The sequence below is a fragment of the Ostrinia nubilalis genome, chromosome 7 (genome assembly GCF_963855985.1).
Source record: "Ostrinia nubilalis chromosome 7, ilOstNubi1.1, whole genome shotgun sequence".
Classification (NCBI taxonomy): Eukaryota; Metazoa; Arthropoda; class Insecta; order Lepidoptera; family Crambidae; genus Ostrinia; species Ostrinia nubilalis.
The window spans coordinates 17,462,280-17,485,953 of record NC_087094.1 but is presented as its reverse complement, the minus strand read 5'-3'; the positions used below and the strand labels follow the sequence as shown (position 1 = coordinate 17,485,953).

The 23,674-nt window shown below is 37.7% G+C and overlaps 1 long non-coding RNA gene across 1 annotated transcript in view; it reads right to left on the bottom strand.

Annotated features, from left to right (window-relative positions):
- Positions 1-6,522: 6,522 nt before the first annotated feature.
- Positions 6,523-23,674, bottom strand: part of LOC135073675 (uncharacterized) — a 229,748-nt gene continuing 212,596 nt past the window's right edge. The window contains exon 3 of the long non-coding RNA XR_010257691.1: positions 6,523-6,665. This is a non-coding gene — a long non-coding RNA (uncharacterized LOC135073675). The remainder of the gene's footprint in view (positions 6,666-23,674) is intronic.

The window sequence follows — 23,674 nt, the reverse complement described above, 5'->3', positions numbered from 1 at the left end:
ATTTTTCGCTTTGCCCACCCCTTCCACTATGCCCCCCTCTCCCCTACTTGTATCGGTAGAGCAGCTGGGTGGGAACCAGATGTAAAAGTCATTACAAACACTGGCATATCGTCGTCGTCGGGAGCCTTGGAAATACCGAAAACATAATTTTTCGCGAGGGACAAAAATCAGTCACCTGACTATTTTTACGAGGTTTTCATTGAACGCGAACTCAAAATGTGCGTTGAGGGGTTTTCTTACATAACATTAAATTGTTTTTGGTAAAAATTCGACTTAAGAGGTTTTCAGTCGTCGACGACAATATTTACATATTGTGTACTATGCAGAATCTTTTCATGCTTCATTTCGACTCTAGAAATATTTAAAAGCACCCTTTAAATACTTACATACTCTTATTCATAGTAATTTACGTATCAAACATATTACCGACTTGTTTGAATTGAAAGATTACTTTTGTCGTTCCCATTCCTGGGGCGGTTTCTTGAGCTCATGTAATGAGTGGCTCCCGCTCAACGGTTCGTAATGAGACGGCGTTGTCTCGATTAATTCCTTCAATAATTAGGACTTCGAAGAATTCGCGATCACGGTTTATTGAAGCGGCTCCGTCTGATTGAACTCCATTGGGGTCGATTTGTTACTGCTGAAAGTAAATCCAACAAATTGATAATGCTTCAAAAAAGGTTGGCTTACTCAAATATTATCGAGGTCTCTTAACACAATTTAGTATAGCCAAGGAATTTCTTAGGCTTTGCTTTTCTATCATGTGAGTCGAAACAAAAGGTCACAGCTCTAGTTTCTTACATAATGCTAAATCGAATCATCTTCGAGACATGATTTTAAATTCTAATAATAAAGCTAAGGCTACGTGGAACATAATAAATAAACAAACATGTAAAAATAAATCGAAGGATAACACCTTCTCACTGAAAGTCGGGAATGAAGTTATAAATTCAGATACAGATGTTGCAACCACATTTGAGACATTCTTCTCAAACATTGCGTCCGAAACAACTAAAGCATTGAATTCATCGCCAATTCTTGCAGAGTCTCTCTTAAAATCTAATGTCACCGAGTGCCAGTCTCTACTCCAGTTCAGGCATATAGATTGTAATACAGTAATTAAAACCTTCAGAGAATTGAATATGAAAAAAACCGAGGACCTTTGGGGAATCTCTGTCAGTATTATTGGGACAATTATTGACACCATAGCTCCTCACCTTGCATTCATTTTTAACACATGCATTGATCAAGGTTGCTTTCCTAGTTTAATGAAATTAAGTAAAATAATCCCATTGTTTAAGGCTGGTGATAAATGTGACCCCTCTAATTTTCGGCCGATTTCTATTTTACCAGTACTTAGCAAAATTTTTGAGAAAATTATATTTCATCAACTTCTTTCTCATTTTATTTTCAACAAATTACTTCACAATAAACAATTTGGTTTTACCAAAGGTAGAAGTACTACTGACGCTGGAGTAGCACTACTGAAACACGTCTTTGATGCTTGGGAGAGTAAAAAAGACGCTGTTGGTATTTTTTGTGACCTTTCAAAAGCGTTTGATTGTGTAGACCACCAAACCTTACTAAAAAAATTGCGACATTATGGTGTTTCGGATGAGGCACTTGATCTGTTGAACTCGTATCTCACAGGCAGAAAGCAAAAAGTTTGTATTAATGGAACTGAGTCTTCTGGAGCACCTCTTACCATGGGTGTGCCACAGGGATCGATATTGGGACCTTTGCTATTTCTTATTTATATTAATGACCTTCCCTACTTTGTAAAAGATCTATGTGATATTGTGTTATTTGCTGATGACACATCTCTCATTTTCAAAGTTGATAGAGGTAAAGTAAACCTTGATGATATAAATGACACACTCTCACAGGTTTTGCATTGGTTTACTGTTAACAACTTATTGTTAAATGCAAACAAAACTAAGTGCATTAAATTTACCTTACCTAATGTGAGGCAGATTCCCACACAATTGATGGTGAAGAATGAACCATTAAATAGCATAAGTTCCACAACATTCTTGGGAATCACTTTAGACTCTAAACTTCAGTGGGGTCCTCATATTGAAACCTTGTCAGCAAGGCTCAGTTCAGCTGCTTTTGCAGTGAGAAAGATAAGGCAATTAACTGACATTGAAACGGCAAGGCTAGTTTATTTTAGCTATTTTCATAGTATAATGTCATACGGCATATTGTTGTGGGGCTCAGCTGCGGACATTGAAACTGTGTTCGTTCTGCAGAAGAGAGCAGTGCGGGCCATTTATAACCTTGGACCCCGATTTTCCTTGAGAGAATTCTTTAAGGAGATTAATATACTGACAGTAGCTTCACAGTTCATTTATGAAAACCTTTTATATGTTCGCAAAAATATAGAGCAATTTACTAGAAAGAGTGATTTACACAAGTTCAATACAAGAAACAAAAATAAACTTGCCGTTCCAAATTTCAGACTGCACAAGATTGGTAATTCATTTATGGGGAAATGTATTAAACTTTTCAATAAATTACCACAAACTGTTGTAGAATTGCCCATTCATAAATTTAAAGCACATATCAAAAGCACCTTAATGAAAAAGGGCTACTATAAAGTTGATGATTATATAAAGGATAAAAATGTTTGGAATGTTTAACTACCTAGCTCGCATTAATACTTATGACTATAATTTGTATATTTTAAAGACTGTAAAACCTTGAAAAGGAGGCTGACAATAGTGACTGAGTTTCTTGCGCTGCTTCTTCTCAGCACTGGCCCATTTATTGTCCCGAAGCAGTGGTAGGGTTAATATTGGGACGTGTAAAAGCGCTTTTTTAAAGCCTATTTGCAAAAATAAATGAATTTTATGAATTTTTATTTTATGAATGAGCATGCCACAGGCGTTATAAAAATGCTTAAGAAACTTATTTCAATTAAGAACTGAAACCTGAAAGACACTCTCACCTTAGAAGTCCCAAGTCACATAGCCAGTGCCATTTCTTGAGAGCTCGTACAATGAGTGATTCCCGCTGAATGGTTCATAATGAGCCGGCATTGTCTCGATTGATTCCTTCGGCAATTAGTACTAACGCCCGCCGCGTCCCACTCACCGTTTACTGAAGCGGCGCCGTCTGATTAAACTCCTTTGGGGTCCATTTGTGTGACTGCTGCAATATATCTATTAAGCTGATAACGTCTAGGTAGGTAGGTATTATAGCTTTTATTAGGTTTGCACTCAAAATAATTTCAATCAAGAGTTACGTAGGGAACGTAGCAGGAAGCTTTTAAAAACACACGTCTGGACCAAGTGGCCGTTTATTTCGAACTAAGATTTGATACATTTGAATCTTACAGCTAGGTTCGTATATCTAACTTATTATCTAACCACTTGAGTTCTCTGGTTTCTTCGGGACTTATTTAAAACTTAACCACTTATCCACATCTATAATATGCTTAAAAATTAACTAACCCCATTGTACAGCTTTTGTGTGAACAATCGTATTGAACATCGATATTGTTATTGTTTTAATGAAATTCATCCATAAATAAGTTCATCAAAGGATTCAGAGTTATCAAACAAAACGATCAAATCTTTTGTTTTTATGTCCAGATTTACAGTTGATTCAATTTTAAGGGGAATCCAAAAAGAATCTCGAGACTGTAAAACTTTAACAAACCATCAATGGATATTATTTAAAAATTGTTCTTGCTCAAGATTTCAATCGCTTTGATATCAAGTTATTGTTTGCTTTGTATTTTAAAGTACAAATGTGTAAATTAGATTTCATCCACGCTCTTTTCAACAGACTTCAAAAAAGGAGGAGGTTCTCAATTCGACCCGTATGTTTTTTTTTATATTTTACTAAAGGTTTATTTGTTTTGCTTTGAACTTATCATTACTTTTGTATTTGATCTTTTTTAAGTCACTATAATGCTCGTTTATAAAACCCTGGTTTAATGTAACAAACAACAAGAGCAAATTTCATTGCATTTGAATACTAGCACTAGGCATACCTAGAAAGGAGAAAGCCATTATCCTTGCTCGTAGTGGTTGAAAGAAAGTTATAACTCAGATTGCGCTCGTCCCAAACAAACGCGCTTTCATTAGCGGAGGACGGAGGACGCAGGCCGGAGGATGAGGCTGAGGAGGCGGAGGCATTGTTAGGGCACAAAGACGCGCCGCAACTCGAGACGTCTTCTGTTTGCTGGTTCTGTCTTAAGGCAGGCTATCTCCTTAATTATGATTTTTGAATTCCCGGTTTCATATTTCGTGACAGGTTGTTTATTTGGTTACCTCACTGCTTTTTCAATATTTCTATTTAAACAAATAGGCAAAGGCGATATTCTATTGTGCGCAAGAAAAAAACATGATATCAACACAATGAACAACACAACAGAAATATTTACGTACACAAAGTTATGTGGTACTTTGTGTACCTTAATATTTCTGTTGTGCAGTGCACCTAGATAAATAAAAATAAAGCTACTAAACATATTTCTCTTCAGTAGTAAACATAATCTCTTCAGTAGCCTCCTTAAACTTTGTTCCATAATGCAATGCTGTAATAGGCTTTGATATTGTTACTCGTATTCAGTCTTGACTTTCCCACTTTTCCAACTCCTGCCCCCGATGCCTTAGTTCATTAATCCCCTTAGGGTAAGAGTAAACAATTAAAGGGAGGGCGCTCTGGTCAGCCGATCGCTCCGCGGGGACATTGCGGCCGCAGCACGGGTCCTAATTTAAGAGGACCACCGTTTTGCCCCACTTTTCTGGTAATTTACGTAGGAGTACTTGCTAATTATTGTTTAGTAAGCGCTGTCCTTATTTTAATAGTTAAAGTCATTAAATGTGGTTGACTATGAGACGCCCGTATTGTATTGTTTATAAAAAAGCAAAACGAAAGAAGTATTTTTCTGATTGCATTTACTTTTCACATATTTTATCTTTATAAATTTTTTCCCATTTCATCCAGTCCCGAGTGCACTATCGTATGTTTTTTAACTCTCAATAAGCGATAACATTATTTTCGTCCAAACTTTCCGAACGAAACTGAATGCTCGCTTTTCGCCAATTAATTATTCAGCAATATTTTCGCGCGTGAGTTGAGTGCCAAGCTCCTGAAGTTTAATCTATCAGGGGCATAATACTCAGCAATGACCATATTTTCAGAAATAATAAAATTTTAATTATAAGATTGTTAAAACAAAAAGGTCCGAAAAGTATCCCTAGAAATGACTCCATTAAATTCGACTCCATAGAATTGTTCATTACATAATTATCATTTTCAAGCACTAAATCCGCTTAGAGATTATTCCCTAGTAAATTCAATTTTATGTAATTTCCTAAAAAAAAAGTTTCCTTACCTTCTTCTTGTAATGTAGCAAGGACGATCTTCTGTAGATGGGTTCCACAAAAAGTATTTTGTATTTTTTTCAATTTTTAACTTGACCCCAACAAAAATAGTCGCCAATCTGCACCGCCAGACCAGCGCCCACTATCTGTATCTCCGTTGTGTTTTTGTCTGAAACTCTGACATTCCACGGAACCGAATTACGGATGGCCTATTTTGTATGCCGGAACATATTTCGGAGTGAAACGGTGAAACAAAAGTGGGGCTATGTGGAGAATCCTAAAGAGGCAGATTGGTCCCGCAGTTCAGGCGGATACCGCGCGTCTAATTGGATAACTGCTCTTTGTTTTGTTTTTTGACGGTATTATTATAAGCCGGAAAAAATGATAACACTTCCTATCTTACTGAAATGAAAATTTTCTTTTCTTTTACTTTATAAAGTAAATAATTAGAATTTATTTTTTTGTAGCCCCAATAATTTCTTCTTTGATCTTATAGTCCCAAACAATAGCAGTGGTGGGGTTAAAGTTATAATTGGACGCATAAAAGTTATACACGCGTAGGCGTGTATGTAGATGTTTATGTAGATAAAGAAGTTAGTAGAAACTTTATGAATAAAATAATACCTACTCGTGTAATGTATTAATATGAACATCATTTTGTTGTGTGTATAATTTATATACGTCTAATTTATAACTTTATCAGGTATAATTACCATATCAAATTTTTTAATCATACAGGACACATAATTTTGTTATGAGTCGAAAAGATCAATGATCTTGACCACAATATGGTGAGATAAGCTCCGCTATATCTATTTTAATATCTACCGTATTACCTGTTCTCGGTTAGTAAATAATCTGTAATCTTTAAAAATACTTATAACCTTTTTGCTCGCCTGGCTGCTCCCATTATGCTCAGATATCGGGATGATACACGCAGCGGAGTGTTCCGCGGCGGAAATTTAAGAGCTTGACTGTATTCAATCTGCGCCGCGCGACTCGTAAAGGTTGATATACAATACTCGAGTTTTTACACAATTTGGATCAATTCAGTAGGTTTTCTATGGTAGTCATCCCATTCTACAAGGGTGCCAACTAAATGGCACAATAAAAGGCATATTAATTTATGGCGACACTTAGATATCAGGATTGTGACTTCAGTTATACAATAAAAGAAGAAGAATCAAGCCTAATTTCATACTTTTATTAATCACTGCTAAAAATAGTCCTTTAACCGAATGCCTCTAAAATGTGTTTGTTTCTTGAAGGTGTCTTCAGTTCGAAGTAGTCTTCTGTATTCAATTTCATCCAAATGATGAGCCATATCTGAAAAGAAAAAAAGGCAATCGTTATTAAATGAATACTGAATTATGTCACAGTGAAACCGCGAGCGAGTTAGGTAGGGAAAACGAATTTTCGACTACCACTCCTTCTGCTTCTTCTTACGTTGTAATGGAACTGATACCCAGTTACCATTCCAGTGTTAACGACGCATTGCCGCCGTATTTTAAATGCATATTTTATGCAATCATTATTGATGATTATAGCACAATTCATTTCGGAGAACATCGCATTTATTTGGCCAGAAAATATTGTCGTGGGTATTCTGGATTTATACTCGGATTAATTAAAGTAGATTACATCATGGAATGACAAGAAATTGATCTGAAACAGCCACTGCTATTAACGAGGTCTCTTTTTAGCACGTACTGCATGAGAATGTTTGCTTCAAAATTAGCTATAATGATTTCTAAAACAAATTCCATTCCATGAACATTTCTGTTAGGATAAGTTTTTTTCTTCTTTCATTACGTGGTATTTATTACGTTTGCAAATAAATGTAGCTTCAATAAGTAATTCTCGGTAAGTAGTTCTTGGAGCTAAAATCAAGGATTTTTTTCTGTGCAGTGCATCTATAGTAAAGAAAACTAAAAGCTCCGAGTTCCCGGTAACCAACCGCTAGACAAAGCGGTATCTGAGGATTCCGGGAATTAAGTTTGCTGCTAACTGAGTTGACTCTAAAAGGCCTTTTAAGAACAGAATTTACTGGCATAAGGGTCAAACCATCTACATTTTACCGAGACTTAAGAAAAGTTAAATATACGTTTATTTTCTGTGATAGTGCAAATGGAATTCTCAATGAAGTTTCATCCTGTCGGGCAACGCTTTGACACAACATTTCTTACTAGTAAACTACATTAAAAGATAAATTGTACGTTAATAAAGAGCTAAGGCTGAGTTGCACCAACTAACTTTGACAGTAACTTTAACGATAACCGGTGCTTTTTGTATGGAATTTGACAGATTTTTGACGTTTGTCAAAGTTAAAGTAAGATGGTGCAACCCAACCTAAGTGTTGTAGTAACTATGGAATATAATAAAGCTAGAAAATTTCCGGGCATAAAACCCCAATCGGGGCAGTATTGTGTTGCACATAATAGGCTCGAATCATAACATGTGTAAAAGCTTAACGAGCCCTTTGAAGATGCTAACGGATCCCGACCTTTTCTGGCGCGAAGCATCGGATCAATGGGTCCAAACGGCGGAGGTACGATGAGATTCCGTGGATGTTACGCAGCGAGTTTTACAGTTATGGTTATACGGGGAAACACCCCGTGCAGATATATGACTATAGAGCTTTTTTTCTTGAAGGTTTTCAAGTGAGACTATTATTGTTGCAATATCACACCTATTACCACTACATAAGCCATATGAGTGTTCGGTAACATAAAATTACTCGGAGGTTGAACAATTTTATTGTATCATCATCGTTGTACCCGTTTCAGAATATCGTTATTTTGCTTAGTAATTTTTCGATTCATAGAATGATAGTAGAACACCTTTCGATTCTTAGTCTTGAGTTGACGGGTGTGACTTACATTATTATAAAATATGTGTGTTTTTCGGTTGGAATCTATATGGGGTAGGATTTAACAAACGGTTTCATTGTGTACGTGGTTAATCACATTACTTATTATTTTCTTATTCGGATCGTGCATTAATCTTAGGCCTGAACATCTAGAAGAAATAAATGGTGTGATTCTGTTATCTCTGCAATGGATAGAGTATCGTGTCACCCGTTTGACTCCAAAAGGGTCATTGACGAGACCATCGCGGCTGCTCGGCTTCGACTTGGGTGACGATCCGAATATCCATTCTCATCTCTGTTCCCTTTTGAGGGGTTTCAAGCACTTCCAGATGTTTTTGATGTCAAAGACTCGAAACTTTACAAATTCACAATTACATTTCAAATGTGCCAAAGCTCGTGAAAAATATGTTCTTTAATAATAAGTCAAGTCAAAGTCAAAATTTCTTTATTTGTTTAGACTAATAAATAGTTCTTACAAATCGTCATTTTGCTCTTAAGGAGCCTCTACATGTCTCATAATCTTTTTACCCTACCAGATATATAATAATGATAATAAAATAGACGATAACTTTTTTGATAATTTGTCGGTTCAAAACTAGTGGAGCATAATAAAAGCAGTCAGAAATATAATACAGTTTCTGTTCAAAATTATCATTATAAAACAAAATGAAACACAACAATAAGTTATAATGTCAAAGCTTTTGATTGTGTCCACTGCCTCGTTATCTGAACTCGAACTCGAATCTGATTTATTCGAAGCCAACTTAATGTGACTTCAAAGGCTTATTTTGTTAAATTTGCACGCCACAATAGCACTTTGTGTCTGATGTCAGTTTTGTTAAATATACGGGTTTATGATTTTGACATTATGCTTGATCGAGCGAACCTTAACGATTGATGCTCAACAATAGTTATTTATTGGATTTTCATAGTAAAGGTTCAATATTTATGTATTACCTATGTCAGCACACACATTGCTTTAGATATAGCGCTACCTATTCGATAATAATCTAAAAAGTATCCATAAAGTTTCATTACCCACAGTAACTATATATTCAATAAAATATTTTTTGTGTCTACCTACCTGATGTAGCTACTATAGTCAGCGTCAATAGTTGGTGATACCCAAAGTGGCCAAAGAGTTGATATCACAACCTTTTTTCAGTAAACAAAGACGTGTTTCGAACTTATTGGCTAATTTGGGTGTCACAACTATTTGACGCTGACTGTATAAAATTTATCTACCATTCAATAAACGATTGTTTAAAAGTTGCTGTTCATGGCACCATATTTGCAACTTTCTGCCAAGAATAACCAACAAAGGAATAAAAGAAACAGTATTCAAAGAAACCAAATGCTTCTTGAAGCAATCCATTGTTGCAAACGATAACTCATCGGCAGGTTCCCACGGCGGTCATGTGTCACAATCGCTATTTAATTGCCGGCGGTCGGGAATACACGTAATTTATGGAGGGACCGAATTGATTCATCGATGCAAATCTGTGTGTTCGGAAATAATTCAGTTTGGGAATGGGTGGGTTCACTGGTAAGGAAGAGGGGTGTTTGTCAAGGGAACGTTGCAACTATTTGGATAAAATTCCAGTTGGATGTATGTATTAGTATTAGAACTTTCGGTAGTGATAGGTCAACAATTCGTACTAACTAATAAACATTAGAAAGGCTGAGAATATTTTTTTTCTCTATCTCAAAAATTACGGCAAGCTTTATGAAATGCCTTTAAATAATCAACCTTTTTACAAAACGTAGGTATAAAGAATGCCAATTTACTTTAGTGTCGATAGGCTGGCTGAAAAAAGTCTGAAAATAAAAAAGGACTCACGAAGTCTGACCGCACTTTATGCCTCCAACCTTTTCGGAATAAACAAAGAGAAACAGTAATTAGCGGAGAGGACAACGTCGGAGGCGCCGCGGAAAAGCGAAACCCCAAATACTTTGTTAACTACGAAAACTTAACTTCCCTGAAACATGGACGCTACCGAGCGTAGGCCAAAGAAAACGAACGTCTAATTTCAAACAATAAATGCCATTTATAGTGAATGTTAAAGATAAGCATTTTGATTGGTGACAGAATCCTCTGTTATCATAACTCACTAAAGTAACTAATGCTACATTCAACAAAATTGTAGCCGCAACTCTAAGGCTGAGTTGCACCACCTAACTTTAACCGGAACTATAACAATAACCGGTGTTTTTTGTATAGAGTTTGATAGATTTTTGATGTTTGTTAAAAATGAAATAAGATGGTGCAACCAGTGCAACGCAGCCTTAAGCCGTTCTACTTGAGCTGTGTCCTCTGCCAGTGTTGGACTTTGTCTTTAAAACAAACCCAATTTTTCCCGGAAAATACCAATTCATTTACTGCTTTCCTCCAAACACAAGCTTTCAGGTGTGGCAGCGGATGTGTGTGGAACGAATTCCTTCCGAACTACACTTTAGCACACTGCAATAGAGTTGGTTATTCGACACCCATTAAAAAGTAACCAAAAACTATTTGACCTAATATGGAAAACTGAGCTCGCTTGATTATTTTGTTATAAAATTTCTCCGCATTATTTTGAATGGTTATTTGAATTGCATTTACATACGGCACTCTATCAACATTTTTCATGCGAATATTTGGAGTACATTAATGGTGTTTATTTAACTGAAAGCCTGAAATGAAAGCCTTTAATGTTTTTACTCTTGTGAAAGTGGTTTCAGTTTTTGATTATTCGAACTTAAGCTCTGGCTTGTGGATAGGTTCCACGAACTTTCAAGGCAATAAAATTCCTAGTAAAATTGTAGAATTCATATCATTTAATTACTAACATGTAATGGAATTTGGGCAAACATAGTTTAGAATGTCTTGCGTTGATTGAGTTGACTTGTAACTTGGAGTTGCTTGTAATCTTCAGGAAAACTATTATGTTTTCCCTAATTCAGACTAATACTCGTATGTAGAATTATCTGAAGCAGCGTATATGGGCGGAATAACGTAATCTCATTCATCTGTAAGACGCGGATGATGTTCAGTTGTGTAGTCTCAAACACGGTCGGATATTAAATTTACATACTTGGATTAGAATGGCATTTTCCGAGCTCTGTTTTCGTTGATTAGACTGGCGTCGGAATGAGCGAGCAATGTTGTTCCAGGCGTATAGTTCGAAAGCTGGAAGTGGAATCAGTAACATAAATTGTAAGTAAACAATAGAACCTTGTCATCGAATTAATATGCACATCCCACTAGAAGCAGATTATATGAATATTCATGTAATAAAAGAATTGAAGAGGCAGCTACGCTTGGTGATTCTTTAGTTTGATTTTGAGTTTTAGCTGAGGATTCTGCTATTAAAAATTACATAGTTTTAGGAAAAATACTTGTGTAACCATTTGAAATAGCTACGTAATAAACAACATATTTCAAATGGTTTGCTATGTAACCTCTTATGAGGTTAATTAAATCACACTATTACACTAATACTCGTATTATAAAGGCGAAAGTTTGTGAGTGTGTATGTTTGTTACTTCTTTTGATTTTAGTAAAATTTGGTATTGAGTTAGCTGACACCCTGGTTAATTACATAGGCTACGTTTTACTGTAGGTAACATCGCGAGGCACTGCTAGTGCATAATAAAAAAAAAACATACGGGTCGAATTGAGAACCTCCTCCTTTTTTGAAGTCGGTTGAAAAGAGCCGGTATGATAAAGACGCACCACATGAAAGCACAACTGATGTTGCGGTCGCAAGCTCCACTTAATAGATTCGTGCCCAAATTGAATCAGGATTACACATGACCTATGTTTGTCTTGGCCATTACCCGACCCTCGCCGCTAAATATAACATTCGGACCTGCCTCTGCATTAATATGGATTCCAAAGGCTTAGTTCCAAACTTTTTAATTAACAATTATATAATATTTTTTGAGTATTCAGTATCAAAATTGTTTTTTTACTTGATCTAACGCTTCAAGTGAGCCAGAATGGTCCACTCAAGTTGCTTTACTTTTCTTGCGCGTATATCTAGGCTTTATCAATCGATGATCGATATCATAATAAGCTGTTTTTATATTTATGGATAGTTGATTATTATCATTGTGATAGTACCTACTAGCAGGCCTCCGTCACTCGCCTATGGCGGCCGAGATAATTACCTACAGCGCGACAACTTCAAGTTGCAAATCAGTCAGGGCCGCCACGCACCTGTGAACACATGCGTATTTCTATACACCCTCGGTCGACCATCATCGCAATCAAGGTTTATTGTTCCAACAGCACTGTTAGTATTCTTTAATGGAAAATCGTAATATTTAGGAATAATGATTAACTGTAGTAATTTAAATAATTAAAAAAACTACACTTTTTAAATAATTTTGAAATACTTAACACAAAAAACTAGCAAAAAAAATATTTTAGCTAATAAAAACATTAACTTAAGTTCACCGTGACTATTTTCCGACACTACACCTTTTAAAACTGTTTGTCCAATTTCGAATTATCGCAACACTGAAGTTTATTAATAGGTACTTTAGATATGGTACGATTATACAAACACCACTAGATTAAAGTTTACCAATCGTAAATAAAATAAATGCTTCTTAAAATTAAGTTTTTATTTATTTTACATACTTTGCTTTTACAACCCTGACGCTTGAGCTGTGAGGTAGATCAATTCTGAACACAAAAAAATTGCGCTCTTGTGAGCGTAGTAGTAAGGTGCGATTTCGAATGCACCATATGCGTTGGATATTTTGCATTATTATTATTACCGTTAAAATATCGGCATCTGATCCTAAACAAAGGAGTGCAATTTCTGTTGCTACTATTATGTATTCTGTGCTACTAGTGAAGAATACTCAATTATTCATGTATTTTTGAAGCGGAAATTTTGCACCACAAATTACTAAAGTGATGGTTAACCACTTTTTGGTTAACCATCACCGGAATGTTCAATCAGTTAATTGCTATACGAGTACTCGTAACTTGTTGAATTGCTTTTTTGTTTCTTTTATCATCATAGTTTTGGATTTTTTGCTATAGGTGCGTATCAAATCTACTCGTATGTAGGTAGGTAGGTACTTATGTTGTCAACAGCTCAAAATAATTTGCTACCTCTCATTTTCATGAAGTCCGCTCCGCACTGACCCAGGGATAGTTTTAGAGCCGAGGCGTTTCTGCGAATAAATTAGAATTTGTTTAGGTTTTTGCACACTCTACTTTTTGATGTTTTACACGGTTTAATAATCCTTCCTGGGGATTTTCCTAATATGAAAATGTGCTGAAATCCAAAAAGCTAAACATATGTAAATCATAACGTAACTGTCTCCGAGGTAAATATTTAAACTTTGTTAGGGAAAGTTTTATGAAAAACGAAAAAGATTTATAACACAACAGCTACGGCGTATGTGAGTAGCTTGTTAAAATTTGAGTGTGCGTGCGGTTGTATACTTGTATAGGCTACAGGATTCGAATTTGTAAATTTTATATAATTAATGAATCAAGACAAATAACGCTGCAAGATTAAAGCTTTGGCAAGTCTTGTAAGCAATGATGTGATAGTTAAAACAATACATCGTTATCTGATAAGTTTAAAATAGCCACTTACAAAATATGATGAAAGTAGTCTTCATAAAGAGCGTTCATAACCAAAAGTTTTCGGCAAAATCAATCATCCACTCGCTCAAAATTTATTCACTGGTATTTTTTCCGTAATAAAAGTTCCCTCACTATTCATTTACGGTTCCCGCTTCATTCACCGGTCGCAATGAAATTGTTCTCTCATTCAAGCAGGTGCAGAATAACTGCGAGCGAAAGGAATCAATCTCAATCGGCGAGCGAACGTGTGGAGTAGCTCGATTGGACGGAAACGTCTTGTTGGGACTTTTTACGGTTTCTTGTGATTATTTTTTTCTAAGTAAATCTCTTAAATAAGAAGACGTCAGTGCGTCACATTCTATGTTATCTGATAAATTATGTACCAACCTACATTAAAGTCCTTGTTATGTTTATAATAGACAAGCGCACGGTCTCATTCATTGAATGAGTAGCTAGGCAAATTTTGCAGTGTAAAAACAGTCCCAATAAAGTCGCCGTATATAACACACGTCTTTTCGTTACACTCTGTACCTGCCATTCGATAGTCAACTCTAATCTCATACACATAATCATCATAGTGGTCCGTAACGAACCGGATATTTGCAGTGGAATAAACAAAATATTCGTGCACCTGGGAGCGATCGAATACAATACGCTGCGCGCTAATGGAAGGTGCCGATTTATTTGTGCTACGTGAAGTTGCAAATTAGCCCTTATGGTGAAGCAGTTAAGATATCGAAGGAGAAATGAAGATTCCAACTAACTTGTTTACGAGTTGAGCGTTATCTGCCTAATTTGCATATCAATGCCGGACTGAGTTTTAGAGAAAACTTATTCATCGGACATTTTTACGAGTGAAGTTAAACATCAATTACTACAAATATGGAACAATTACTACTTCAACTTGAAGAAACAGCTTGTTTGATAAGAAAAACGGAAAGTAATCTAAGAAAATGTCCTAAAGCAAGGTTGACTAAAGGATATTTACAAGCTCGAATGCAGTGTATAGACGAATACTGGAAGTTGTTTACAACCACACATCATGAACTCGTGAAGATCACGCCGCGCGAACAACGAGCTGACATAGCTTACTTTGCGGAAGATCAATATGGAACGTTTGAGGACATGTATATCTGTATCAAAGGCAACATTCGTGATGCGATCACGGCGATAGATGAGAAGAAAAGTCTGGAACAACAAAGAAGCTCGCCTTGCATTATGAATAATGATTCGCCCAATGTATCAACGTTTCAGTCGCAAGTTAGGCTACCTAGTATACAATTACCTACCTTCCATGGAAGCTATGAAGAGTGGCCGACATTTCAAGACTTGTTCGTGAGTTTAGTACACAACAGCAGCGCACTCTCCGACGTACAAAAGCTTCATTACTTGAAGACCAGCCTAGCGGGCGAAGCAGAAGCACTCCTCAGACATGTTCGTGTGACAGAAGCCAATTATTTGGATGCGTGGGACACTTTGAAAAATCGTTACGGAAATAAACGTTTAATAGTGCACTCTCTTATAAATAGGTTGTTTTCATATAAAAGGTTAAGTGTTCAGTCTGCCAATCAAATTAAAATGTTACTCGATAATACTAACGAATGCATAAATACATTAAATAACTTAAATATTAAAACCGATTCTTGGGATCCTATAATTATATTTCTTGTAGTACAGAAATTGGATCAGGAGTCACGTAAAGATTGGGAGACTTTCGCTTTCAAGAGTGACTCTGACGTGTTACCGTCGTGGGTTGATTTGAAGTGTTTTTTGGAATCAAGGTTTCGTACGTTAGAGTTAGTTAATCCAATCACGACGGGAGCATCAGAGAGAGCAAGAGAGAAGACCACAAGAGAGAAAACATTCCACGCAGCAACTTCTCCAGTAAGAACATGCATATTATGTAACGAAAATCATACTTTATGTCATTGTAAACAGTTCACAAGGATGTCAACTACGGAACGAAGTAATTATGCAAAAAATCAAAACCTGTGTTTCAATTGTTTGTGGACAGGACATTCCGCTATGAAGTGCCGATTACAAATGTCCTGTCGCATATGTCACAGGCGTCATCATACCCTTCTGCATCAAACTAAGTCGAATGAACCTACTGCACATGCTACTAATACAAATGTAGAAGAGGATGAAATCCAAGTCAACACATTGATGACGTCACACTGCAAGACAAACCAGGTGTATGCTCTATTAGCCACAGCAATGGTAAAAGTGAAGAGTGAAACAGGACATACCATGATTTTTCGAGCGCTAATAGATCCAGGATCGCAGGCATCTTTTATAAGCGAACGGGCGACTCAGCTACTGAAACTGAAAAGAAAATCAATCACAGGGAACATTGTTGGAGTTGGTTCTACAAAGACGAAGATAAATAGCAAAGTTCAACTTCATATACTTTCAACACATAACAAGGAATTTTGTCTGCAATCAGAAGCTTACGTTATATCTAAACAGTTAACGACAAAATTACCTTCTTCATCAATCGCGGTGAGAGACTGGCCTCACCTATACAACTTGCAATTAGCTGATCCAACCTACAACAAATCAGCACCGATAGACTTGTTACTTGGGGTCAACGAGTACGCACAAATCGTCCATTCTGACATAATTAAAGGGCCCCCTGGAACTCCGTGTGCTCAAAAGACTGATCTTGGCTGGATTTTGTTTGGCAAAATAGGTGAGAGAGAACCTGAAACGCCGTCACTGCTTGTAATGCATCACCAGGTTGATTTTTATGAAATGCTCAGCGCAATGTGGGAATTAGATACTGGAAGAGGAAGAAAGCTTACACAAGAAGAAAAACAATGCGAAAACATATACGAGAAAACATACAAAAGAAATGAAGTCGGTAGATACATAGTAAACTTACCATTTAAAGCAGAAGTTCAGAAATCATTAGATTTGATGGTAACAGCAAAGAGATAGCATTGCGAAGATTTTTACAGCTTGAAAGGCAATTACAGAAGAAACAAGAATTAAAAGAAGATTACGCGAAAGTTATTCAAGAATATGTAAATTTAAATCATGCAGAAGAAATACCAAAACAAGAACATGAAAACAAAGCAGTTTATTTGAGTCATCATGCTGTCATAAGAAGCGGAAGCGAGACTACTCCAGTTCGTGTAGTTTTCGATGCATCGTGTAAAGACACGAACGGGATATCTCTGAACGATGAGTTGTTGGTTGGACCGGTTTTGCAGGAGGATCTGAGAAGCATAGTCCTGCGGTGGAGAATGCACGCCGTATGTTTTGTTTCTGACCTGAAAAAAATGTATAGAATGGTGTTAGTAAAGAAAGAACATGCCGATTTCCAACGTATTCTGTGGAGAGACAATCCTAATGAAGACATAAAAGAATACCGTTTACTTACCGTTACGTTTGGAACCGCACCAGCACCTTACCTCGCAGTCAGGACCTTGTTACAATTAGCTGACGATGAAGGTGAAGAATTTCCTGTCGCTGCAAGGATACTGAAAGAAGACTTTTATATGGATGACGTACTATCTGGGTTTGACAGTGCAGCCGAAGCCATAGAAGCATGCAAACAAATGACTGAAATACTAAAAAGAGGTGGCTTCGAATTGCAAAAATGGTCGTCTAATAGTGCCGAATTCATGAAATCTATCAAAGCGGAAGACCGTTCAACTAAAGTACAGCTAAATTTGAAAATTGATGGAACTATTAAAGCGTTAGGCATCCTATGGAATTTAGCAAACGATCAATTCAAATATGACATAAACTTACCTCCCATTCTGGACACCTCAATCACAAAGCGAAACATACTAGCGGAAATTCAAAGACTGTTTGATCCACTTGGATGGATAGCACCCTGCATAGTTAACGCGAAGATACTGATACAGAAACTGTGGTTGAAGAAGGTAGACTGGGATGAAGAACTTGACGAGGCATTGAAAGAAGAATGGTCAAAATTAAGACAAGACTTTGAAAACGTTAAAGACATCAATATAACAAGATGGATTGGATGTTCAAACAAAGAAACCAAGAGGATAGAATTGCATGGATTTTCAGACGCATCTGAGAAAGCATACGCCTCAGTTATTTATTGCAGAATAATTAACTTCGATGGCACTATAACCACTAAACTGCTTGCAGCTCGAACAAGAGTCGCTCCTGTTAAGCCAGTTTCGTTACCTAGGCTGGAACTTTGTGGAGCAGTGCTACTGTCCAAATTACTGAGGCATGTAGCACAAGCAATGCGAATACCTGCTTCACAAATATTTGCTTGGACTGACTCTTCGATAGTGTTGTCGTGGCTAAGTGGAGAACCGACTCGATGGAAGACATTTGTTGCGAACCGCGTCGTCGAAATTTTGGACAATGTCAATCACCAGCAGTGGCATCATGTGAAATCAGAGCAAAACCCTGCTGATGTTGCTTCTCGGGGCGCTCTAGTCTCAGACCTGAAGACATGCAAGCTATGGTGGGATGGACCAAAATGGTTAAGCCAACAAGAAATCATATTTACAAAACCAAATGTGTCACATACAGACTTAGAACAAAGAAACATACATGCAAATTTGAAGATAAATGAAGAAAAGATAATAAAATTTGAAGAATTTGACAATTTGAATGAACTTTTAACAGTAATAGTATACAGCATAAGGTTTTTACACAGTAAAACAAATCCAGAAGGGATAGATGAGCCAATAACTACGCAAGAATTAGACATTGCTTTGAAGAAATGCATCAAAATTGAACAAGAAGAATTTAATGATGAAATTGAAGATTTAAAAGCTAACAAAAATGTAAAGAGAAATAGTAAATTAAAAACATTGAATCCTTACCTTGACGAAGATGATGTCCTCAGGGTGGGCGGCAGATTGCGTAACTCTGTCTTACCGGAACACAGCAAACATCCTATAATCCTGAAAAACAAAAGTAAATTAACTTACCTGATTATTGCTGATGCACACAAAAGAACACTGCACGGTGGAACGCAGCTAGTGTTGACTTACCTGCGTTCGAAGTACTGGATCCTGCAAGCAAAAAATACGGTTAAGGCTTACATACATAAGTGTGTAATATGTGCTAGACAGAAGGCCCTTGTCAAAACACAACTGATGGGTGACTTACCTCGTGTGCGCACAACACCAGCACGTCCTTTCTTGCACAGTGGGGTTGATTTTGCTGGTCCTTTGTATGTTTTGATGTCAAGAGGACGTGGAGCTAAACAAAATAAGGCGTACATTGCCATATTCATTTGTATGGCTACTAAAGCTATCCATCTTGAATTGGTTGGGGATCTAACATCCGAATCTTTCATCGGCGCATTTCGTCGTTTTGTTGCTCGCAGGGGTAGATGTACACATTTGTGGAGTGATCAAGGCAGAAATTTTGTCGGTGCTAACAAGGAATTGGCACAAGCATTAAACGCCACAAAATTAGAACTACCAGAAGATTTAACGGAACATCTCGCAAAAGAAGGAACACTGGCATTTCATTCCGCCTTACAGCCCTAATTTCGGTGGCTTGTGGGAAGCAGGCGTAAAATCTATAAAATACCACCTTCGAAGAATACTCACAGCTAGTCTCACGTTCGAGGAGATGACAACCACACTCTGTGACATAGAAGCTTGTTTGAATTCACGACCCTTGGTTCCAATCGATAATTTAGATCCAGATGCACCAGAACCTTTGACGCCTGGTCATTTTTTGATAGGCGAGGCCCCAATTAACGTACCTTCTCCTAATTTACAACACATAAATATTAACCGTTTAAACCGTTGGCAAATGACTCAAAAGTTAGTTAGAGATTTTTGGCATAGATGGCAAACTGAATATTTGACTAGATTGCAAACTAGACCTAAGTGGCATAAAAAACAATCAGAATTCAAAGTAGGTGACGTTGTGTTACTTAAGGACGAACAATTACCACCCGGCAAGTGGCCATTGGGTAGGATAGTAGCTCAACACCCTGGAAATGATGGTTGTACCAGAGTATACAGTGTTAGGTATCGTAATGAAATTGTAAAACGTTCGGTTAGTAAATTGTGTGAACTACCTATTAATGATGATGCAGTAAATTTCTTTATCTATGTTGAAGATTAATTCAGTTTGTACGAATATTTAATTTTAATAGTAAATGTCAATGTTGAGAAAGCCTACTGGATTATACTTACATTGTGTCACTGTTTCTTAACTACTGTTTACTTCGTGAGTTTAATTTCTTTGTGTAATTATGTTAACTTGCGATCATAATATTTACTTAGTTATGTGATATTGGTAGTAACTTGCTATTGTATTGTATAACTATACTATGTGCATGCTAATAATTTAATGAAAGTCCTGTCGTACTTTGGTGGGCGGCATGTTATGTTTATAATAGACAAGCGCACGGTCTCATTCATTGAATGAGTAGCTAGGCAAATTTTGCAGTGTAAAAACAGTCCCAATAAAGTCGCCGTACATAACACACGTCTTTTCGTTACACTCTGTACCTGCCATTCGATAGTCAACTCTAATCTCATACACATAATCATCAGTCCTACTTGCGAGAGCGCTTCTTCTTATTTTAAGGCTTCATTACCGACATTATTATCTTTGTGATGGAGAATCGTCGATTCCAAACTCATCCGTTTCAACGAAAAAGTGAGCATTTTGTCGTGGGAAGCACATTTCGGCCGGAACCTCTCCACGCCACTCGGCCGCGTTATAAAGTCCGATGGATTCGGGAATTGCCCACTGTTTGGTTTCGCTCCGGTTTTATGCCACCTCCATTTTATGGAAGAGGCCATCGTAGAACAAGTGACGATCCATTCCGGATTCAAGTACGGTTTTGAGTGCCTTTTTGGGAATGAATATTAGATCTAAGTAATTCAGTTATTTTCGGTATTTATTGACCTATTCGTATCATACATTACGTTACCTTAATCGCGTAAAAATATCACAACCCACACAAACATGATATGAGGATAGCTCTCAGATATACGATCTCTCAAATAATGACCAAATATTATCGTCTCTTTTCTCAGAAGGAAATATGAGATATTTTCAGAGCTTACTCCATTAATATTTGAACATATCTCTGTAAGTGTTACGGATAACGTTACGAGCTCAATCAAATAGGTACTCCTGTTTACTTATCGTATAAAACTTTTATATCAAACAGTGCGTTACCTTGATTATTTTTGGAAAATACCTAGTAGGCACAGTCAGCGTCAAACAGTTCGTGACACCCAAAGTGGCCATAAAGTTGACAACACCACCTTGTTCCAATTCTAACAAAGACGTGATGCGATCTTTTTTTGGCTACTTTGAGCGTCACGAACTATTTGACGCTTACTGTACTTAAATTTAACCCCTAACCGCCTACCAGGGGTCTTACATACTCCGGTGAATTTATAACATAATGTACCTTTAGGCTCAGAACAGACGGTGAAACGCAACTGCAACGAAACTGCAACTACTAGTTACTATTGAGTTGCATCTAAGTTTCTGCCATAGCGTCCGTTGAGAGACCACACATGACGCGACCAGTTTGAAACTTTCAGTTTCAGTTTCATTCATAAGAATCATCAGAAAGTTGCAGTTTCGTTGCAGTTGCGTTTCACCGTCTGTTCTGGGCCTTAGACAACTTAGTTTTTTACTTTAGAGACCTGAGGGAGTAGGAGTCTGAGAGACCCCAGGTAGGAGGTTATGTGACTGAAACAAGTGCTAGAAGGTTAAGAGTTAACTTGCTCATCCATAAGTGTGAGGAGCGTATATTGGCGTAGGCAACGTTCTAAATATTATCTATTCAATGGCTTCGTAATTCAAGCAAATTGCGCGTTATTAAAGACGATCTCGTGCTTGGGATGACAGTTTTGATAGTGTTTCGTACATGAATGAAGCATAACTGACGTTATGCCAGCTTAGGGTAAGCACAGAGTTAAGTCTATTTAACGCCTGACAGTGATCACTCGGGGCGAGCTGTCAGCGCCGCACATATTTGCCGAGAGACCCCGGGCGCGAGCTGGGCTAGCTAGCTAGGTATAACACTGATCTTGCTCATGCAATAGTGTATGAAGCTGAAGCTCATGATTGATAACTATAGTTAATGTTTAAAGTTGCCTACGTTACTCAACATAAACCACCGTTATTATAGACGTCCTCATACCATGACATGTGGGATGACAGTTTGATAGTGTTTCGTACATGAAGCATATCCGACGCCGACGTTATGCCAGCTTAGGATGAGCACGGAGTTAAGTCTATTTAACGCCTGACAGTGATCGCTGGCGCGAGCCGTCAGCGCCGCACATATTTGCCGAGAGACCCCGGGCGCGAGCTAGGCTAGCTAACTAGGTATAACACCAATCTTGCTCATGAAATAGTGTATGAAGCTGAAGCTCATGATTGATAACTATAGTTAATGTTTAATGTTGCCTACGTTACTCAACATAATCGACCGTTATTATAGACGTCCTCATACCATGACATGTGAGATGACAGTTTGATAGTGTTTCGTACATGAAGCATATCCGACGCCGACGTTTATGCCAGCTTAGGGTAAGCACAGAGTTAAGTCTATTTAACGCCTGACAGTGATCGCTCGGCGCGAGCTGTCAGCGCCGCACATATTTGCCGAGAGACCCCGGGCGCGAGCTGGGCTAGCTAGCTAGGTATAACACTGATCTTGCTCATGCAATAGTGTATGAAGCTGAAGCTCATGATTGATAACTATAGTTAATGTTTAAAGTTGCCTACGTTACTCAACATAAACCACCGTTATTATAGACGTCCTCATACCATGACATGTGGGATGACAGTTTGATAGTGTTTCGTACATGAAGCATATCCGACGCCGACGTTATGCCAGCTTAGGATGAGCACGGAGTTAAGTCTATTTAACGCCTGACAGTGATCGCTGGCGCGAGCCGTCAGCGCCGCACATATTTGCCGAGAGACCCCGGGCGCGAGCTAGGCTAGCTAACTAGGTATAACACCAATCTTGCTCATGCAATAGTGTATGAAGCTGAAGCTCATGATTGATAACTATAGTTAATGTTTAATGTTGCCTACGTTACTCAACATAATCGACCGTTATTATAGACGTCCTCATACCATGACATGTGAGATGACAGTTTGATAGTGTTTCGTACATGAAGCATATCCGACGCCGACGTTTATGCCAGCTTAGGGTAAGCACAGAGTTAAGTCTATTTAACGCCTGACAGTGATCGCTCGGCGCGAGCTGTCAGCGCCGCACATATTTGCCGAGAGACCCCGGGCGCGAGCTAGGCTAGCTAAAGCCCGGTTTGTGAGCACGTAGAATTTATTTATTTATTTATTTATTTATTAAAGACGCAAAACAGATTACAATTACGGTTTCACAAATTGTATAGCACGTAAGCTTATGAATTTTGTCCAATGACCCCAAGCTAATTATGTTGCTGTCGCGCTCGCACACTCACTGCGGGCGCCCGTCGCACAGTCGCTACAGCCGTCGCACAGGGCTTTAGCTAGGTATAACACTGATCTTGCTCATGCAATAGTGTATGAAGCTGAAGCTCATGATTGATAACAGTTATTAATCGACCGTTATTATAGACGTCCTCATACCATGTCATGTGGGATGACAGTTTGATAGTGTTTCGTACACGAAGCATTTCCGACGTTATGCCAGCTTGAGTTGAGCAGGGAGTTAAGTCTATTTAACGCCTGACAGTGATGGCTGGCGCGAGCCGTCAGCGCGCACATATTTGCCGAGCGCCGAGAGCCGAGCGACCCGCGGCCGCGAGCTAGTTCACAAACAACTCCATCCTACAGCCGCTCTGGCGTGCCGTAATTTATTCAAGAGAGCGGTTTTGTATTATCGGTTATTCAAATACCAATAAGAATTTTATTTAGAATCGGAAA